Below are 22,403 nucleotides of genomic sequence, written 5' to 3' on the forward strand. Positions count from 1 at the left end.
GTTAGAGTTTGACAAACAAGATTTAATACCAGGTTCATATGTTTTGTGAATTTAGAAAGTGATTAAGAAATTTGTATTAAAATGCACACATTAGAAAACATGACAAGGATGCTTTCTCTTCAGGTAAATCAGAGGTGAGGAACATCCAGCCTGTGGGCCCTGAATAAGGCCCGAGAAATCATTTGGTCTGGCTCTGCCAAGGCATTAGGGTGAGTTAATTACATGTTTGACCAAATAGAGCAGGCTAATGTGTAAGTTATAATTTTGTATGGCCCACAAATGATGTTATAAATATCACCAAATGGCCCTTGGCAGCAAGAAGATTCCCCACCCCTGCTCTCGATGAAGAGATCTGTAGTTCATAGGGCAATTAATTGTGTGATAATAAGGCTGAGCCTGATCATTTTTTCCAGTATTTTATTTTTTTATAACAGTTTTATTGGTTATAATTCATATCCCATACAATTCACTACTCATTTTAAATGTACAATTCAATGGGTTTTGATATATTCAGTTTTACAATGATCTTCATAATCAATTTTAGAATATTTTCATCAGCCCAAGAAGAAACCCCCTATCCGTTAATAGTCAGTCCCCATTTCCCTCCAACTCCCCCAGCCTGAGGCAACCTCTAATCTACTTTCTGTCTCTTCAGATTTGCCTATTGCCTGACCATTCATATAAATGGAATCATATAATACTAGAGGCCCGGTGTGTGACATTCATGCTCTGTGGGGTTGCGGGGGGGGGGGGGCATCCCTCAGCTGGCCTGTGCCCTCTTGCAGTCTAGGACCCCTCTGTGGACATCCCCCGAGGGTTCCTTAGCACTGCCACTGCACCCGCTAGCCATGAGCCTGGCTTCTGGCTGAGCAGCGCTCCCCCTGTGGGAGTGCACTGACCACCAGGGGGCAGTTCCTGCGTTGAGTATCATAGCGACCGGTCGTTCTGCCGTTCAGTCGATTTGCATATTAGTCTTTCATTATATAGGATAATATTTTATTGTACAGATATATCCCATTTGATTTGCCCATTCATCATCTGATAGACATTTGGGTATCTCTACGTTTTTTATCATGAATAATGCCTCATATGAATATTTAGGTATAAGTTTTTGTGTTGACATATGTTTTCATTTCTCTTGGGCACATACCTAGGAGTGGAATTCATCATTTTATTATAAAAATTTCAAAATTACAACAAAGTTGAAAGAATTTTATAGTGAACATGCTTCTAGCCACCACCAAGATTCTACTATTAACATTTTATTCCCTTTTTTTAATTCAAGTTCTGTATTTGTTTCTTTTCTTTTGAGGTAATGCTTACATAGAATGAAATGCACAAATCAATTGTATATTCACTAAGTTTTAACACAGTTATCAGTATAACCCAAGCCTCTATCAAGATAAGTACATTATAGTTACTCCAGAGGTTCTCTCATGTACCTTCCCAGTCAATCTCCATCCTCTGCTCTTCAAAGACAACCCCTTCTGAGTTTTTCGTAAAACATCATAAAAACAGAAAAGTACAATATGTACCTCGTGTGTGGTGAAGTTCCTTTCACTCAACAGAATGCTCCTGAGATCCAGCCAAGTTGTTGCATGTGGCAATATTTCTTTTTACTGCTGAGTAGTAAGTCTGTTGTGTGTGAATAGACCCAGCTCACTTTTCCATTCTGTTGATGGGCATCTGGAGTTTTATTAATAGGGCTGCTACAAACATTTTTTGTACGAGTCTTTTTGTGGACATAAGTTTTTCTTTTTCTTGGGTAAACAAACACATAGGAGTGGAATTTCATGGTCTTACAGTGAGTGTGTTTAACTTTATAAGAAACTGGCAGATTTTTCCTGAAGTGGTTGTACCATTTTGCATTTTCATTAGCGTGAGTTGCAGTTGCTCCACATCCTCATCAAACTTTGATGGTGGTGGTAATCTTTTTAATTTTAGCAATTCTAGTAGGCGTGCAGTGTGTCTCAATGTGGCTTTAATTTGTGTTTCCCAGACAGATAATAAGCTCTTTAATCACTGACTATTCACATATCTTCTTTTGTGAAGTGTCTATTCAAATCTTTCGCCCATTTAAAAAAAATGTACTATCTTGATGTTTGGGGCAGTCCTGAAAAAACAACTAGTAATATACAAATCTACTCTATTTTTAAGCATTTCTAGGAAAGAAAATTTTTATCTTTCTTTGGTATTGCATAACTTCTACTTGTAAAAACTTAATTGACTGTCATTTAAGTCCATTTCTCTTGGTTACTCCTCATTCAGAGTTAAAACAAATATTTAGAGATAATTTTCAATTATACACTTATTTAGATAATATTTCAATGTATGTAGGAATTTAAATTGTTAAAGGATAGAAATTATTTCATGAATAACACACCTTTATTTCCTCCTTTCCACTGGTATTCTCAATTTGTATGGCCATCATACATGAGGTCAATAACCCAAAGGGGTTTGCTGTTCTGATTGTGGAGACAGACAGACATACACACATGTATACTCACCCCCCGATTCCTATTTCAATTCTCAATGCATTTTTGAACAATATATATGCTTCAAGTGACCATCAACATGGATATACTTTCCCCTCATGTACCCTTTCAACCTCTGAGAATCAAAAGGCAAGATCACAGGCCAGATTCAAAATGATTGCAGTCTATGACCTTCCTCTGGTTTCCTCCTAAATTTCTCTTTTTGAAAGGAAAGTGAAAAAAAAAATGACCCAAAGTTCTTACTTTTATCTTATTGTATTTTCTGTCCTAAAAGAAGTATATTTTTAATACTTTTCTCCAGTTGTCCTAGTGTTATGCCTAGATTTCAGGATCCCCAAAAGACCACCAGGGAGCCAGCCAAGTCCGATGCAAAAGCAAAGAATCTTTATTCGAGCTAGCTCAGCTCCCCGACCATACTCACCGACGCAGCGGCAAGCAGCAGAGAGAGAGACAGCTCTGTGGGGAGAGGGGTTTTATAGGGGGGTTGGAGTAAGGGGAGGAGAGAGGACTGTGGGCCCTGCCGATTGGCTAGGCGCAAGTCGGTGTCTTGTTACACAAGAGGTGGTCATATCTATGGTGCGTACTTCCCTTGATTGTCATTGGTTAGTTTAAAGAAATCCTGGGTGTGGCTAGCAGAGGCTTGGGCTTCCGGGAAGAAGCTCCTTGCGGACCACATGGCTAAGGCTGCTGTCCAAAAATGGAGAATCCAGGGTAAGATGGGGGGTGTAGCCCTCGCCCTGGGGCAAGATGGAGGGTGTAGCCCTCGCCCTTTCACTCGATTTATGACTCTAGAGCAGGGGTGGGCAAACTTTATGACTCGAGGGCCACAATGGGTTCTTAAACTGGAGGGCCGGAACAAAAGCATGGATGGAGTGTTTGTGTGAACTAATATAAATTCAAAGTAAACATCATAGGTTGCGTTGGTGGTATAGTGGTGAGCATAGCTGCCTTCCAAAGTAAACATCATTACATAAAAGGGTACGGTCTTTTTTTTTTTTTTTTTTTAGTTTTATTCATTTCAAACGGGCCGCGGGCCATAGTTTGCCCACAGCTGCTCTAGAGCCATAACACAACATAGTGGCTAAGAGCATAGCCTCTGAAGCCTTACTACTTGAGTTTGAAGCCCTTTTCTACCATTTATTAGCTGTATGACCTTGGGTAAGTTACTTTACTTCTCTGGGCCTCAGTTTCCTCATCTGTAAAATGGGGTAAAAAGAGCATCAAGGTAATTATAAGTTTTTATAGCTTAAAAGTTAGGCATAAATGACACAAAATGAGGAGGGAACACCTTAATTATTCAGGGTTTGAATGTCCAGATTGCAGATTTTCTAGGCCAGTTACCCCTGGCTTTTCAGTTAGAAGAATTTAAAAAGTGCTTTCAATTAGTTTAAGTACAAAGCACAAGAATGTTTGTGAGAGCTGGAAGGAAGCCGGGGTTGGGGGTACTCCAGCCTCTCTCAGCTGGAGCCCCCAAGCCTCCCCTCTTTTCTCCGATATTAACTCTTTCCCCACAGGCTCCTACCCTCAGCCTGCAAACCCTCTTGGATCACCTCCTTTAAAAGTCACCTTCCCTCAGGCAGGGGTGGGTGAGTGGGTGGGAAGAGATCCACCAAAAACTTGTATGCATATACATATATGCATAACCCATGGACACAGACAGTAGTGTGGTGAAGGCCTGGGGCAGGGGTGGGGGCCAGTAGATGAGGTCAATGAGGAAAAGAAGGGGACACACACAATACTTTCAATAATAAAGATTTTTTTAAAAATAAAAAACATTGAGCCCTCGCCGGTTTGGCTCAGTGGATAGAGCGTCGGCCTGCAGACTCAAGGGTCCCAGGTTCGATTCTGGTCAAGGGCATGTACCTTGGTTGCGGGCACATCCCCAGTAGGGAGTGTGCAGGAGGCAGCTGATCGATGTTTCTCTCTCATCGATGTTTCTAACTCTCTATCCCTCTCCCTTCCTCTCTGTAAAAAATCAATAAAATATATTAAAAACAAACAAAAACATTGAGTTTCTTTGCATTTATTTATTTATAAATATATTTTTATTGATTTCAGAGAGGAAGGGAGAGGGAGAGATAAAAACATCAATGATGATAGAGAATCATTGATTAGCTGCCTCCTGCATGTCCCACCCTAGGGACTGAGCCCGAAACCCGGGCATGTACCCTTGACTGGAATTGAACCCGAGACCCTTTAGTCATCAGGTCAATGCTCTATCCACTGAGCCAAACCAGCTAGGGTAACAATAAAGATTTTAAAATAAATAAAGAGAAAACAAACAAACAAACAAAAAGTCACCTTCCCTCAAAAAATACTGGTAATAATAAGATAATAAAACAGCATCAGATGTTATATAATAGGTCCTCAAATAATATCCCTTTGTTCAACATTGTTTTGTTGTAACATTGCGATGCCATAGGAACTTAACTCTTGTTTATACCAAATAGCCTCTGGTATAATTGGTTTCACTTAAAGTTGCAGAACCTATTAATGACGTTAAGGGAGGACTTACTGTGTTATAATTATATGTATGCTAAGAGCAAAACAGCACAACTTATTCTAGACTAGAAAGAAAAGAAAAGAAACACTATAGAAAATAGTTGTCCTCCAAAGATGGTGACTGCATAAATGTCACTTTTCTAATTTTCTGTGAGTTCTACAATTTTCTAGTTGAGAGGTATGGCATGGCACTGTGCTTGCTATGCAGTGTTGTCCCTGGACTAGCAAAAAACAAAACCCTGCAGAAGTTGAGAGCTTGGTAGAAACAGAGTCTCAAACTTACTAAACCAGAATCTACATCTTAACAAGATCCCTGGGTGACTCATACATATTTTAAGGTTTAAAAAGCTCTGTCTACAACAATTGTTCTCAAAGCTGGCTGCACATTGAAATCACCCGCAGAACTTTAAAAATACTGATGCTTGAATCCCAGCCCCAGAAATATTGACATGCAGAGTGTCTCTCCCCTCTACCCCACTCAAGAAAAATGTATACACACTTTAACAGCTGATAGCTCCGTTTTGAAAATGAAATGTATTTTAATAAACACTGCCTTTATAATTATTGAAAGTGTATGTATACATTTTTGTGGGATACCCTATATCTGGCTAGGGCAAAGCCTGGGCATTCAGGTTTTTAAAAATCTTAGGTGATTCTATGAATTTAAGATCCATCACCCCATACAGTGGTTTTCAAAGTCTAGGCCCAGCACTATCAAGGAACCTGTTAGAAGGGCAAATTCTCGGGCCCCATTTCAGATCTGACAAGATGGTTGAAATTACTAGTAGTCTAATACACACAAGGTTGGGGAACCTGAGAAGGTAGGTCTGAAGTGGGACCCAAGAATTTGCACTTCTTAGTGTCCAGGTGCTGCTGCAGGTCTGAGGACCACCCTTAGGGAACCGCTGGCCTAAAACCTCTGATCCACATTAGCCTCTAGAGCAGTGGTTCTCAACCTTCCTAATGCCGCGACCCTTTCATACAGTTCCTCGTGTTGTGGTGACCCGCAACCATAAAATTATTTTCGTTGCTACTTCATAACTGTAATTTTGCTACTGTTATGAATCGTAATGTAAATATCTGATATGCAGGATGTATTTTCATTGTTACAAATTGAACATAATTAAAGCATAGTGATTAATCACAAAAACAATATGTAATTATAGATGTGTTTTCCGATGGTCTTAGGCGACCCTTGTGAAAGGGTCGTTCGACCCCCAAAGGTTAGGTCAGAGCCAAGCCTGGACTGCTCTGTTTCTCTTCAACCACAACCTACCTACCTGCTGTTTCTTCCTAGAGTTGAGGCCTATATGGCCCTCTGCACTTCTACCTTTACCAAATATACAGATAGATTTTGTTTGTTTTTTTTCAAATACAGGTCAGTACCTCATCCTCAAAATATGTCTCTGCTCCTCTCCAGAAACCACTCATCCCTAGCTATGTACAAATACCCCTACTTCTACTGAGCTGTTCTTGTGGCAGCCACTCTTCCTCAAGGAGGCCCTGCCCTGCTCCTTGTCATCGAGGGTTCAGCTGTGACCTTGCCCATGAAATCCACCCTCCAGGCTTGAGGCTACTGAATTCCTCTACGTTGACCCGGGTTCTGGAGCCAGGGCCTTCAGAGGCAGAAGCCCACTAGCCTGGGGATCTAGCAGAGGGTTGCTTTCCTTTCTAACCTGCTGCCCTCAGACCTTTCCCCCTCTCCAATAGCGGGTCTACAGCGCCAGCAAGGGCAAGTGAGACCTGGCACTCAGGAAGGGGGGATGCTAAGGCGGCAGCTCCCAGCTGGCGTGGGGCAGTGACTGTCCCCCTTTAGGTCTTGCCTCCTCGGTCCTGAATCTTGCTCCCTCCTTTATCGACTTCCAGAAACCCCGAAGGCGAACAAGAATCTGCAAACCAGCTTCTAAAATATTTCACAAATTTCCCCCAGAAGGGGGCGAGTGTGTGTGTGTGTGTGTGTGTGTGTGTGTGTGTGTGTGTGTGTGTGTTTTTCTGGGATTCACAGGGGTGGAGGACGCTGCGCCCTGCCGGGAGGGTGAGGGGGGAGATAGCAACTGGCCCTCCGTGGTTAAAAGTCCCTCGTGGGTGCCTGCCAAGCGCCGCTCCCTGCGCAACATCGTAAAGTCCCAGGTGGGCACTCGAGCGGTGCGCCCCCTTGCACGTCCTCAACAAGTGACCTGCAGAGCCCGCGCCACTGATCGCCCCCCAGGGGCTCCTGGTTTTGTCCCTGCGCGCCCCTCTCACGCTCCTCAGATCATTTCCAACCACAGCAGCAGGACTGGCGTGTCCCTGGTGGCGCAGCGCTCTGCCCAGCGCTCCCAGCGCTCGGTTCTGTGGCGCAGCGCGGAGAGCCGGCTCCGGCCACCGGACCCAGTAAGGCGCAAATCTGAGGTGTGCGCGTCCGGGTCGGGGAGGGGCGCTCCGGGCGGGCCGCCCCTGGGCGCACCTGCCCCCAAGGCAGAGCGGGGCGGGGCGTGCGGGCGCGCAGGTCGCCGGCTGAACGCTGGAGGGGGCTGTGGCTCTCCCGCGGTCCCCGCGGCTCGGGCTGCACGGCGCCCCTGCTTCCCCCGCCGAGGGGCCGGCCCAGGTCCGGGGAGGGGCGCGACCGCCTTCACTTCCCGCTCGCCGGCCTCGGAGGTGGCGGGTCCCGCGCGGGCGCAGGGCTGCGGGCGCTCGGCTGCGGCGCGGGGCGGGGACGCGGCCACCGCCCGCTTTGTACCGCTCTTCCCGGCCCGAGTGGCGTTCGGCCCGGCGTCGAGGAGGCCATGGCGACCCTGAGCACGCTCCCCACCCACCCTGCCTGCTCCGCCCTCCCCTCCGCCCCACGCCACCTTTGATGGCTCGGACCTCGGCCGGCCACCGCCTGCCCTGATCGCGCGCTCGCGCCGCCGCCGCCGCCGCCGCAGCCCGCGGGTATTAATAGCCGAGCGCCCCTGCCGCACGCACGCCCGGAGCCGCCGCGCCCTCTGCAGCCGGGGGCCCGGAGCGGCTGAGCCCGGAGCCCGGGAGTGGGAGCCAGAGTCGCCGGCGCCGTGGAGGTAGGAGGCGCGCGGGGAACAATGACCGCGGTGGGGCGGGCGGGCGGCAACTTGTGCGAGTCCGGGCGCCTGGAACCGACCCACCGGGGGCGCGGGTGGAGGTGGGAGCGCGGCCCGCGGGGTCCTTCACCGAGGAGGCGGGCGGCGTGTGGGACCCGGCTGCCCCAGCTCCTGCGGGAGAGGCGCCCGCGGGCCCAGGGCGGTCCCCGCAACAATAGCTGAGCTCCGGGCCTCCGGGCGCCGCGCTGCCCTTTGCACCCTTCTCACCTCCGCGTCCTCCGCCTGCCGGGCTCCGCGCTCGTCCTCTCCCGCCTCCGCCACCCCGAGGCGCCCTCCCCCCTCCGCGTCCCATCCCACCCAGCGCCGTGACAGCGCCGGACGCCGCTTCCGGACCTCCGGCCGAAGCTCGGCCCCTGGAGCGGATCGCGGGCCGGGAAGGTGGCCGCTGGCGCCGGTGCCCGCACTGCCGGGTGTCCGCAGCTCTCCCACGCGCGGCGCCAGGACCCCGGTGGGTGACAAAGAGGAACACGCCCACTGCCTAAGTTCGATTCTGTCTCTTTACCTCCTCCTGCCTTTATGGAGAACAGGGTGCTTTTTCTCTTTGCTTTTTTTTTTTTAAAGCAAAGGACACAGATTTTTGTGGTGAGCATTTCAAAACTACTTCTGATTGTGGTTTTATGATTTAAGTTCCGGAAACTTTAGCTGTGTCATCTGGCCAGACCCTTAAGCGTGTGTGTATGTGTGTGTTTTATTTGAGGGGGAAAGGAGTTCACCATCATGAGTCTGGATGTTGTTTATGGCAGTTCGAGTGCAGCGGCTGTGGGAGCCTTTGCAGGGTCCCCCCCCCCCCAAAAAAAAAAAGAAGAGAGGCGGGCCTCACAAAGAAACGAGGACCCTGGTATCACATCAGCCCCTTGAGATGTTGAGATTGAGTCTCATCTGGAACAGTTTAGCGGGCTCAGCCTGGCTCTCGGTGCCTTCTGGGAGCCACCGTGGCCTCTGGCTGTTTCGTTTTATTATTGCTGTTAATGTCTTTCTTGTTCGTTTCCCAGGTTGGACCTGCTCAGTCTGGTCCTGCCTGTTTCCTTGTTCCCTCAGAGCCATGGCTTTGGCGGACCCCCATCTCCTCCGTGCAGCAGGCTGCGCCTTCACCCCGGCCCAGCTTTGGGTTATGCTCAATGTGCTTCGCACGTGGTGACTTGCCAAGCCCACTTCAGAACACCCTCCATCCAGCATTGTCTTGCTTTTCCTATTCAGCCTAAACAGGAGAGGAGGAAGAAAGGCCTGTCAGTCCTGACCGAGAGCTTTGGGGGAGTTGCCTTACAATTTGCCCTCATTGTTTGGATCAGGTGGGACTGTCTGAAGTCTTCTGTCTGGCTTTCCCCCCTCATTCCACAGCCCCCCCTGATGGGGGTGTACCCTGCTTTCCAAAGGGTTGGTTCTTCTGGGGAGGACAGTTTGTGACCATGCACTGCATCTGTGGGGGCATCCTTCACATGGCTCACTTTATATTCCTGCAGCATCGTTCTGCAGCAAGGCACCAATATTGGAGTTACTCCAAGCACAACGAAATGTTTGTGTTTTTAGAATGTCTGGCTAATAGATCTGCTTCTGGGAAAAATAAATAGACACATTATTGGCCAGTGGCTGGCATGGTGAGTGAAGTGTTGGGGGAGAGTGTGTTGCCTTTCCAGTCCAGTTCTTCCTAGAATCTCTTGTTTCTTTCTTTCTTTCTTTTTTTAATATATATATTTTTATTGATTTCAGAGAGGAAGGGAGAGGGAGAGAGAGAGATAGAAACATCAGTGATGAGAAAGAATCACTGAACGGCTGCCTCCTGCACATCCCCTACTGGGGATTGAGCCTACAATCCAGGCCTGTGCCCTGACCTGGAATGGAACCAGTGATCTCCTGGTTCATAGGCTGATGCTCAACCATTGAGCCACACATTCCCTTGTTTCTTTTATTCGGATGGGAAACTTGAAATACTTGGTGATGGTATAGCTGTGCCCCCTACGGTCACAGGTTCTATAGCAAGCCCCCTGTGAATTGGGTGTGGTTTTCCATTTAGGAGTTCTGTCCCTGCAGGAATTCTGGAGTTAGGTTTATAATGTCCTTTTCACACACAGTGAGAGTGTCTCTTCCTGGAATTTATACATGGATTTAATTCCTCTGTGGATACGATATTATTAATGCTACTCTATTGTCAGATTTACCCAAAGGAGATTTAAAAACCTATCCTAGACATTTTTCTTCTGGCTTATGGCAGCGATTTTATCAGTGTTTTTGTTTTTCTTTTCACGAAAGAAACTGTCCAAGGAAATGTCTTTTTTTAAAAGATAAGAATTAAATAGAATATTGAAATGTGCCCCCCCCCCAAAAAAAAAAGTGGAATTCATCCTCTAACATTCATTGAGCTTAGAAGAGTTTAATTCATTTGGAAAATGATTCATATTTATGAGGAGGGTAAAATCGAAAGAGAAAACCTTTTTCCATCCTAGAGGAGTTGAGAACATTGGAGAAAAGACAAGAGCCCTGTGTCTGCACGCTGAGCACTCCCTAGGAAAGGTGGCATTGTGACTTTTCCAGAGGATGAGGGAAGTTTTATGGATTCATAGGTACCTGGCAGAGTGCTTTGACAGCGTTCGAAACACACGTGTTGGAACTGGCCTTGCTTATTGCAGAGAACTGCCTGGTATTTTGAGGAAAGCACTTTCCCCTCTAACGGAAGATGCTACAGATAAGGGAGGGGCACATATAAACCCAAACACAGTCGCTTGAGTTCTTTCTACTTTGGGTGCACAGGTGGCCCAGGTGTTGGTTACCATGGCCTGGGAGGAGCGGTGGTGGGCTTGCAGGTTCCTGTGGCTGTCCCTATTGCTTCTTTTGTTTGCTGCTCTCCATCGAAAGGAAGGCTAGCCAAGCCTGGGAAGTGGTGGATCAATTTCTTTTCTTGCTCTTGAGTGGTTAGAGTTTCTACTGCGGCCTCACTTCATCATGGTCCCTGCGCCCCCTGTTTCTGCCAGGTTACTGTGTTAACCGCTTCCACATGTCCAGGAAGATCAGAGCCCAGTGGTTTCTATTCACATTACTTGAAATACTGATTTCGCCAGGCCTTTTATGCCAAATACAACCTTCGTTTTTAATCAAGGGGCCCCCTAGAAATGTTTAGTACAAAGTGGGGGAACTGGCCTTGTATAGGCTGCCCTTATCCTGGGTTAAGTCAGTTAACAATGTTTTTTGCCAAGTGGATACTTTGCACAGAAATGAGCAATTGATACATAGTAAATAGGGTGCTCTAAGTTTTTGAAACTTGTGAAATAAGCCAGGAACCATCAGATCCACTGTGACTAAAACCATGCTGCCTATGAGCTCAACTCAACTCAGAACCACAGCTTTCTTTTCTTTAAAATATATTTTATTGATTTTTTATAGAGAGCAAGGGAGAGGGACAGAGAGTTGGAAACATGGATGAGAGAGAGACATCGATCAGCTGCCTCCTGCACACTCCCCACTGGGGATGTGCCCGCAACCAAGGTACATGCCCTTGACCGGAATCGAACCCGGGACCCTTGAGTCCGCAGACCGATGCTCTATCCATTGAGCCAAACTAGTCAGGGCAGAACCGCAGCTTTCTTATTGTAATGTGGGAAATCATAGACAGACTGCAAGATTGGCAATTACAGTAATGTGAGGGTACATCATTGACACTGAATTAATTTCATGTGTAAAATTGGGTGTATTTGTGCATACATTTTCAAGCAAAAGAACCATAGGCCAAACTAGATTGCCTTAACTATTGCCTTTTTGTCTATTACAGTAATGTTCCTTACCAAAAGAGTAACTTCACTTTACTTGTAGACTTTTGGTTTTCCATAAAGGTATCTTATCAGAGAAGACATAAATCCATGATGACTTCCATTATTTTGTTGTCATCTTATTAATTCAGGATGTAGTGCAGTGCCTAGCACATAGCAAACCTTTAGTGAATACTTGTTGAGTGAATAAATAAACCTAGTTTTTGATGTCCTTTCAAATCTTTAAGGTTTTTAAGGGAAATTTGATATTAGCACTGGTAGGTTGCTGTTGTGGGAATTTGAAAATTTGATATTTGATTTTGTTTCTGTTCATTCTAATTAAAAAATTTAAAGCTGGGTAAAAAGATATAGGTTTATTTTTTTTAAAAAAATCAGACGATAAGAGTGTGAAGAAGAAAGTAAAACTTAACTGAAATCCTGCACCTACTACACAAGCCTACCATTAACCTTTTAGTGCCTGTTCTTGTATATATCCTTCTCATTTCTTAGCCTCCTTCAAATTGTAGTTGTTGTGTATAGTTCTTATCTGTATCGATTTAATGTGCTCACCATGCCTTCTTATACATCGAAACTTGATTCTGTGATGATGTTCCTGTTTCCTGAGAGGAATTTTCCAGATGTTCCATTAGTGAGCATGTCTTGGTGTCAACCTCAGTTTTTGTGTGCCTTTAAATATCTCTGTTCTGGAATGATAGATCACCTGAGTGTGCAATTCTGGATTGTTTTTCCTGTATCAATCAGCTGTCTTTTGGTTCCATTGTTGTTGCTGCCATGTTGTGTTGGCTGGTTGGCTGGCAGGCTAATTGTTTTTTGTAAATAGCCTGTTTTTGTTTGTTTTTTCTCTCCGGCTCCTTTTAGAATTCTTTGATATTCTGCACTTTCACTATGTCTAGGTCCGTGGTCGCAAACTGCGGCTGGCGAGCCACATGCGGCTCTTTGGCCCCTTGAGTGTGGCTCTTCCTAAGCCTTAGGAGTACCCTAATTAAGTTAATAACAATGTACTACCTATCTAGTTTAAGTTTAAAAAGTTTGGCTCTCAAAAGAAATTTCAATCGTTGTACGGTTGATATTTGGCTCTGCTGACTAATGAGTTTGCCGACCACTGGCTAGGTATTATAACATTTTTTCTCCTTTACTTTTATTCCTTTTTCCTTTCCTTCTACTCCATCTCCCTCCTTCCTCTCGCCCTCTTAATCAGTTTATTACTTTCTCTTGCTCAGTAGTATTTCAGTGTCTGGATATGCTCCGATTTGATTATCTAGTCACTTTTGGCCTTTCTGGTTGTTTCCAGTCTGGCTATCATGAATAAAGCTGCTGTGAACATTTGTGAACAGTCTTTGTGTGATCTGTTTTCATTTTTAGTGATGGGTCTTATAATGGGTGCATGCTTAACTTTAAAGAAACTGGTGTCATTCACCCCACCCCCCCAAAGTGTATGTGTCATTTTACATCCCACCAGCAGTGAGAACGGTCCAGTTACTGTAATCCTCACTAACACTTGAAATTGTCAGTGTTTTTCATTTTAACCATTCTACTTGCTGGGTGTGTAGTGGAATCTCATTGTTCAATTTTATATTTCCCTGATGACTCATGACGGCTTTTCATGTGCTTATTAACCATTTATATATTTGTGGTTATGTGTCTGTTATATTGTTTGTATTTTTAACTTTTTTGTCTGATTGCTTTATATAGCTTTTGAGTATAATTGACATACAATAAGCTGTACATAATGTCATCTTATTTTTAAAAAAATACATTTTTATTGATTTCAGAGAGGAAGGGAGAAGGATAGAGATAGAAACATCAATGATGAGAGGGAATCACTCATTGATTGGCTGCCTCCTGCACGCCCCCTACTGGGGATCGAGCCCACAACCCAGGCATGTGCCCTTGGCGGGAATCGACCCTAGGACCCTTCAGTCCGCAGGCTGACGCTCTATCCACTGAGCCAAAACGGCTAGGGCTGTCATCTTATTTTTTTTAACTTTTTCATTTTTTAATGGTATCTTTTGCAGAGTAAAAGTTATTAGGAAAACATTGTACATGGTTTAATTATTGAAGTTATTAAAGGTTAGGTCATTATTCAACTTTGAAAAAGAACACATTAAAAAAAAGATTTTTATTGATTTCAGAGAGGAAGTATGAGGGAGGGAAATAGAAACATCAATGATGAGAGAGAATCATTGATCGGCTGCCTCTTACACACCTGATTCTGGGGATCAAGCCCAAAACGTGGGTATGTGTCCTTGACCGGAATCAAACCCAGGACCCTTCAGTATGCAGGCCGATGCTCTAGCGGCAGCCACTGAGCCAAACCAGTTAGGGCTGAAAAATAGCACATTTTTTTGTAAGGCATAGACTAGTATCAGTCTGTTTAAGAGATCAGACTATTTAACTGTACTTGAGGGTGATGGAGCAGTTTTGTTCTTTTGTAACTACAAATGAGTTGAAAAGATGAAAAATGAAGAAAAAAACAGCTTGCTATTTTGAAAGTTTGGGGACATAGGTGTTTAAAATTCTGATCAAATAGATTTCTAAAATTTTAAATTGAGTGTGTTTGTCCTTTAGCACACCAGAAGGACTATGGGAAAGAACTATTTTTGAAATCAATAAAAAAATGAGGTCCTGGGTAAAAACAAAATTTTACATTCTAAAAAGAGTAACTCATGTAGGTGGTTGTAAAAGGCTTTGTATTTTATAGTGCCTCTATTTTGGCAGTAGTGCTATCTTATTATCTGTGTATTCTCAGTTTCTTTTTTTTTTTTATTCTTTTTTTTTATTTTATTTTATTTTATTTTATTCTCAGTTTCTAAACCAAATAACAATCATTGTCAGGGCAGAAAGTATGTTTTCCTAATTTTTGTTTCTTTTACCTATGGAAGGTAAATAAAGATTGGTTGGTTTGAATTAAAATTTTGTAATGAAACCCTATGCTATTTTAGAAAACGGAAGTTAGAGGACGGTATCAAAGGGAACAAGGATTGGGCATGTAGCCATTGAAACCAGTCATCTGCCCTTCTACATCATGCATCTTTGGGATGTTTGAGCAAGTTATTGGCTGCCCTGCGGCTTGCGGGCTGGGGGCAGCTCCTACATTGAGCATCTGCCCCCTGGTGGTCAGTGCATGTCATAGTGTCCGGTCGTTCCACCATTCAGTCAATTTGCATATTAGGCTTTTATTATATAGGACTAGAGGCCCAGTGCATGAAATTCGTGCACAGGGGGTGGGGTGGGGTCCCCTCAGCCCAGCCTGCACCCTCTCCAATCTGGGACCCCTCAGGGGATATTGACTGCTGGACATACCTCTCACAATCCGGGACTGCTGGCTCCTAACTGTTCACCTGCCTGCCTGCCTGATTGCCCCTAACTGCCCGCCCTGCCGGCCTGGTCGCTGCCAACCGCCACTCCCCCCCCCCCCCCCCCCCCGCCAGCCTGGTTGCCGCCAACTGTGCCCCCTGCCGACCTGGTCGCCCCTCACTGCCCCCCCGCCAGCCTGGTCGTCCCACGCAGCCTGCTGCTCAGTCATATGGTTGTCCCTCACTAACCCCCCCTGCCAGCCTTGTCGCTCCACTCAGCCTGTTTGGTTGTCCGTTCGGTTGTTTCGGATGTGACAGCCCCTGGCTCTTTATATATATAGATGGTTACTGCAACTCCAAGCTTCACATTGCAAACATGTGGTGTTGTCAGGTTAATCACCGCACAGGCTTCTTCAAGCTCCTTTTGTCCTGAAGGAAGATTCTTCCCAGGAGCCTCCAGCATCTGGGAAGTCTTGGAAGGGGGTTCTGGGAAATGTTTCTGCTCTTAAAAAGAGACCCAATGACTAGACTGGATATGGCACCTGGTACCGTAGCAGCCATGCTGTGACTAGCCTTCAGGTGAAGACGAGGATGAGGCTGGAAGATGGAACCAGAGTCCTTGTGGGCATCATTGACTCTGATCTTCCTGAGCCGGGAGCTTATCCTACCTAATAAAGAGGCAATATGCAAGTTGACCATCACCCCAACACACAAGATGGCCGCCCCCATGTAGTCAAAGGTGGCCTGCAGGGGAGGACAGTTGGGGGGACCAGACCTGCAGGGGAGGGCAGTTGGGGGGGACCAGCTCTGCAGGGGAGGGCAGTTGGGGGTGACCGGGCCTGCAGGGGAGGACAGTTAGGGGTGACCAGGCCGACAGGGGAGGGCAGTTAGGGGCAATCGGGCTGTCAGGGTAGCAGTTAGGCGTCGATCAGGCTGGCAGGGTAGTGGTTAGGGGGTGATCATGCTGGCAGGCAGAAGCAGTTAGGGGCAATCAGGCAGGCAGGCAGTCGAATGGTTGGGAGCCAGCAGTCCTGGATTGTGAGAGGGATGTCTGACTGCCCGTTTAGGCCCAATCCCACCAGGATCATCCCTCGAGGGGTCCCAGATTGGACAGGGTGCAGGCTGGGCTGAGGGACAACCCCACCTCCCCGTGCACGAATTTCGTGCACCAGGCCTCTAGTATACTAAATAATAGTAATTGTAGTATATTAAGTAACGCAACTCTGCACTTAGTGCACTGAACAATAAATTTACTTACTTTCTAATTCTGTCACTGCCATCCAAAGCATCTTGACCGATACATTTATTGGAAGACTTTATTTTCATTTGCCATTTAAACATTATCTATGAGAAAAGGGGTTTCTACCTGTTAATTATGTGGAAAGTGACTTAATGTTCATATCAAATCACTGTGAGAGATGAACTCTTTGAAGGCCTTTAGATAGTTGATTATGGGTGTCAATCCTGCAGCTAAATTGTCGTGAATTTTACCTCTCCTTCTAAGGTGACTGTGCAGGACATCTGCTTGGTATTGACCATTTGGTGGTTTGGATAACACAACACACTTGAGAGTAGTGTTTCATATCTTTTAAGGAAAAATGATGGCAGTTCTTGCCATGTCCATCAACCTAGAATGGCATCTACCTGCACATTTAATATTGTGTAGGAGATTTGTGAGACATTATTAATTAAGATTAATATCCTCCTTCACAATCTGGATTTTTCCAATTTGTAATACATTGTACGTATGTTTCGTGCATTTCCTTCTCTTTAATGTTGCTTGGTTATCCTTATATTAATGCGATTAAGGGTGAAGGTCTTGTGAGGTCATTTCCCGTTGACCTTTTCTCAGAGGAATGCCGCTGAGCCCGCCGTGGGGAGGGGTGGTCCCCAGATGACTTGCTTTCTGAATATTTACCATGTGGAGAGTTCCCAGAATGTGTTTAGAGGGATTTAGGGGCTATCAAGACTCCACCCTCCTGTTTTTTATTTTTATTTTAATCACTGGCTTTTTATTCCTCAATGAGCTTTGGAGGTGGGCTTGGGAGCCATTTTTTATTAGAAGTGTTAGCCTTCCTCAGGAGTTAGAAAATAGACATTCCAGGACAGTCTGGAATGTTCAAGGGAACACCTGATTCTGATGGATGCTCTGGCAGTTAGAACCCCTGGGGGCACAGCGGGCTTGGGGGCTGCAGTGCAGAGTGGTGCAGGGTTTCCATGTGAGGGGCGGGAGAATGGGGAACTCACCTGCCTTCTCAGTGCGTGTGCTGGGAAAAGCGCCTCTGCCCTGCGGACCTGCGGACGCTGGCTTATTTCGTTCACTTCTGTGTAACTGCTGCCTAGTACCGGCCATGGCCCATTGTCGGTGGTCACTAAGTCTTCGTTGAATGAAGGAAAATAAGACCCCCTTTTGGGGTTTCTTGGTAAAATTACCTTGGGCTTCTCAAACCTCGGCTGACTTCACCAGCTGTTTGTGAGAGCTCTGAATTTGTAGTCACCAGCTGATCCAGATCTAAATTTATACATCATCCACCTCTTAGACACTGTTCATCCACTTTAGAAACCCCGACCTTTAGCTTCTGGATTTCATTTTAACCTCTCAGGTGCACCCTGCTTAGCAGCTGTAACATTAGAGATTCTTTAACAGTGTTTCCGGAAGGACTGAGGTGCCATGCAAATGAGGTGCTTCCAGATCTTAAACACAAATATTCATTTTGAGGAAAAAAGTTACTTTCTGAAGACTACGATATCCTACATTACTACCTATGAATTCAGCCTCGCATGGCCTTTTCCAATACCTCTGATTGCCTCTCTTCACTTGAACTCTGAGTAAATGACCATTTTGCTCGATTCTATAAGTAATGCTGTTGGCAACTACTCCAGTAAATTGTCTCACTTTTTAGTGCACAGTACACCTGATAGCGTTGAAGATTGTGGGGGAGAGGGGGGAAGAAAGGGTCAGGAAATTGGCATCTGGGTATTTGCCACCATGATTGTTGATTTTCTGGCCACCTTGGTCACTTGCGAGGGCATGCCGTTTGTTGAAACTTAAGGGGGCTGGGTGAACATCTGGACTCTGACACCTCTAGGCAGCATTTCAGGGATGGTTGTTTTTTTGAGAATGGGGAGAGAGTATTTCATTTTGAGACCGAAAGAGCCAGAAAGTCTTGCTCTTGGTTGATTTATGCTGAAGTCAAAGTCTCTTGATTTTTCCTAATTGAATCTCTGTACTCTTTTGATTTGTATTTGATTATCCAGCAGAGTGACACATCTGTGGCCTTCGCTTTGTATGCATGTTTGCCGACTGCCGGGAACCCAGTGGAGGCATTATTAATCTGTTATAGAGCTGAGGTTTTTGTTTAATAGGAAACACGCTCACTTCATTAATTGTTTTAAGAATTATGTAGCATTCTTCATTACTATTGTAGCATCCTCCTCAGTCACCTAAAGTGTATTTCCCTGTGAGGGGGAAGTCTCCATCTCTCGGAAATAGAGCCAGTCTGCTCGAACAGGTGTTCAGCAGTTAGGTTTTGTCCAAAGTGAATGATATTCCTTTAATCTTATCATTCATCTCCAAAATACTGTGATGTGTAATGTGGTTTAAAATTCTTGAGTCTATTTTTGAATTATTTTTAAGTATCTTAAAAAAAACTTACAGTTGTACTGTAATTTGGCACATTATGCTGATATTAAAGAAAAGGAAACATATACTTGAAAGAAACATCAGTGTTTTAAGAGGACTTGTAACTATTGAAATATTAATAGATATTGTGAGCACACCACTGCACACGTGCGCCAACATGTTTTGGTTTTAAACCCCACTAATTCAGAGTTCAAGGCCATTTGAAGTTTTTAAACCCTCACCCAAGGATATATGTTTATTGATTTTAGAGAGAGGAGGGAGGGAGGGGGAAAAAGAGGGAGAGAGAGAGAGAGGGAGAGGGAGAAAGAGAAAGAAGGAGGGAGGGAGGGAGGGAGGGAGGGAGGGAGGGAGGGAGGGAGGGAGGGAGAGAGAGAGAGAGAGAAACATCAACGTGAGAGAGAAACATTGATAGGTTGCCTCCCATAGACACCTAGGTAGGTGCCTTGGCCCGGAATCAAACCCTTGACCTTTTTGGTGTATAGGATGATGCTCCAACTAACTGAGCCACCTGGCCAGGGCTGAAGTTTGTTTTAATGCAATGCTGTGGGAACAAGATTTGTTAAGTAAATAGTGAAAATAAAGTTACATGGGGAAAGTTTACTCTCTTTAAGGGAAGAGACTTTTTTACCACTTTGGAAAGACTCTTTCATGATTCTTACCCATTAAAACACCCCTGGTAGGAGCATTATATGATAATCTTCACCATTAAAAAAAATTATCCCAGAAATAGTTTATGCATAGACAACACAATGGCAGCATACGCTGCATAGTGTTGTATTTTGTTCTCTTCACTTAATACACCCTGAAGATTGTTCTGTATTGGTACCAGTGGTCGGCAAACTGCGGCTCGCGAGCCACATGCGGCTCTTTGGCCCCTTGAGTGTGGCTCTTCCACAAAATACCGACTTCTGCGCATGGGCCACCAAGTTTCATTCGCACTGTACGTGCGCGCCCGCACGTGGTATTTTGTGGAAGAGCCACACTCAAGGGGCCAAAGAGCCACATGTGGCTCGCGAGCCGTAGTTTGCCGACCACGGGTATATACAGATCTGCCTCATTCTTTTTAGTGGCATATAATATTCCATTTTATAGGGGTGCCTTTAATTATCTGTAAAGTTGCCCTTTTGATAGACACGTAGGTTCCTTAGGATATTTTGCTGTTACAAACAATGCTGCAGTGAAGAGCCTTGATGTCTTTTTGTGAGTCTGTTTGAAATATAAACTCAAAAAGTGAAGTGGGATCTGTGGTCAAAGGGTGTATTTGTTTTTAATATAGATAGATATTGCCATGTTGTCTTCCAAGAGTTTATACTTGTTTGTTTTAAGAACTCTTATGCAGTGCTTACTTTGTGCTAGGAACTGTTTCAAGTGCTTTACAAATATTGTTTAATCTTTAGAGCAATACTTAGAGGTACTCTCATTATCATAGCTTTCCAGATGAGGAAACCGAGGCAACAGACAGGACGCAACCTGCCCGCAGGCCACACTTAGTAAGTGGCCTGTGAACTAGGCAGTCTGGGTCCAGAGTCCCTTCATCATGGTGGTTAACTGCCTGTTCAAGTTTTCACCTTTCCTAATCTCATCAGTCAGAGGCCAGTTTTTCTTAATTGTCATTGTGCATTTTTCTTATTACTAGTTGGGACTGTACACATTTTGCATCTTTCTTATTACTAGTTGGGATTGTACACCATTTCCTTGTTGGCACACCACGTGGATTTTCTTCGCTGTCTATCTGCTACCTGTCCCTGTCCCTTGCTTGTTTTTCTGTAAATATTTTTCTTCCTGATTTGTAAGAGTTCCTTAGCACATGGAGAAGATTAGCTCTTCATCAGATGTATTGCGAATGCTCTGTCCTACTTGGTAGTTTGCTTTTTGGCTTTGTACTTTTATCAGTTTTTTCCTTTAGGTTATGTTTAGATAGATCTTCCTAAGTCAGAGCATTTTAAAAAATCTCATATTTTCTTAGAACTTTAATGCTTAGTTTTTTTAATTTCTGTTGCTTCAAAGAGTAATATGGGCTTTAACTTTATTTTTTTTCCAATCATAATAGGTAATGATGTGCAGCTATACAAGAATAAAAGACACACTTCCTAGTAGCTTAGTACTCACAGTCATGTTATTGCAATACTCTGCTTTGGCTATTGATGACAGAGCCATGCAGTAAGTCATGTGGCTTGTATTCATACCATGGCTGCTTTTCATTTTTGCTCAATTTTTGCTTTCTTTGGAGTTAATAATTATCTAGCTTTTCCTTTGCTTCATTTTCCGTAGACTTACCTAATTCATTCCAAGGCTGCTCTCACTTCATGCCTAAATTCCTTTCAGTATATTCCAGTTCATCAGTTGCTCAGATAGGCTGTGTTTTATCCGCGAGAAGATTTAGTCTGAAGTCTTCCAAGCTGCTCCAGTCTGGGCTGGGTTCCTCTCTGACCCCGACAACATCAGAGATCTCTCTGGCGTTACCCTGGGAATCCCCTTGCTTCTCTTTATGAAATCTATTTCCTACAGCCTATGTCTTTCTCTTTTCACATTTTCTCTCTTGTTTTGGTGGATCCCCTCCCTCAGTGTGTAGGGAAACGTTCTAACTTTGGTGGAAGATATGAAAACAGGACGATGAGTTGAAAGGCTGTTTAAGTGGTTAAAACTTCCAGGTCCCTGGCACTTCCTGCTGTAGACAGTGACAGCAGTTGGAACCCTTATCTCCTGCCTCCCCCTCCATGTTGTTATAGTAAGTGTTAGGTTAATGCAGTAGTTGTTATAGTCGTTATTATCACTGAGTAAAGTGTTCACTGCTTCCCTCCTACGACCCTCCCTGCCCCCGCCCCTCAAAAGAAAACACGAAAAAACACTTTGGTTTTCTTGGAGATAGTTCATTTCTTAAAATGTAACTTGATTTTTTTATGTACCCATTGCTAATTTCTTCCAAATAGCTTCAACAGACCTGTAAATTTTCTTTCAACTAATTTTTACCATTTTTTTTTAAAAACCAATCCCTCATCTTTTTTCCCTGTTGTATACAACATCTGCAGCATCCCCATCCTCCAACTCCTGTCTGAATGGATTGTACTCTAGCCCTAGTTAGTATACAGCCACCATTCAGGGACTTTCCTTAACGGGTCTCCTTTCCTGGGCTCACTCTTTTCTGGATTCCATATCCTTTAATACCATGGTTTATGCCATTGTTTGGTAGGACACATACTTCAGTAGCTTTCTCAGAAAGGTTCAAGGGAAATAAATTTCTTTTAACTCTTCGCGTGTAAAAACGTCTTTAATGTCTGCTTGGGATTGCTTGATAATTTTACTAGATGTGGAATTAAAAATTGAAACTAATATCTTTGAAATTTTGAAGACATTGCTCCGCTGTCATCTAGCATCCTTTATGTGTGATTTATTTTCTCTCTTCTCTCTGAAACATTTTTGAATCTTCACTTAATTTCTCGTATTTTGAAGTTTCACAAGTTTTGGCATATATCTCAGTGGGCCCTTTTAAAATTACTTTTGCTGGGCTTTTGCTTTTCTTTTAAATCTGGAGACCCTTGTCTATCACTCTGGGACATTCCTTTTTCTAAAAGAATTTTTTTTATTGATTTCAGAGAGGAAGGGAGAGAGCG

At 44.6% G+C, this 22,403-nt stretch overlaps 1 protein-coding gene across 4 annotated transcripts in view; it reads left to right on the top strand.

Annotated features, from left to right (window-relative positions):
* Positions 1 to 7,893: 7,893 nt before the first annotated feature.
* The window catches only part of FARP1 (FERM, ARH/RhoGEF and pleckstrin domain protein 1), a 277,332-nt gene continuing 262,822 nt past the window's right edge, over positions 7,894 to 22,403 (top strand). For all 4 annotated transcript variants that reach the window (XM_059685013.1, XM_059685014.1, XM_059685015.1 and 1 more), the window contains exon 1: positions 7,894 to 8,035. The gene's annotated coding sequence lies outside the window, so the exon portion shown is untranslated. The remainder of the gene's footprint in view (positions 8,036 to 22,403) is intronic.

This window comes from Myotis daubentonii, chromosome 2 (genome assembly GCF_963259705.1).
Source record: "Myotis daubentonii chromosome 2, mMyoDau2.1, whole genome shotgun sequence".
NCBI classification, from domain to species: Eukaryota; Metazoa; Chordata; class Mammalia; order Chiroptera; family Vespertilionidae; genus Myotis; species Myotis daubentonii.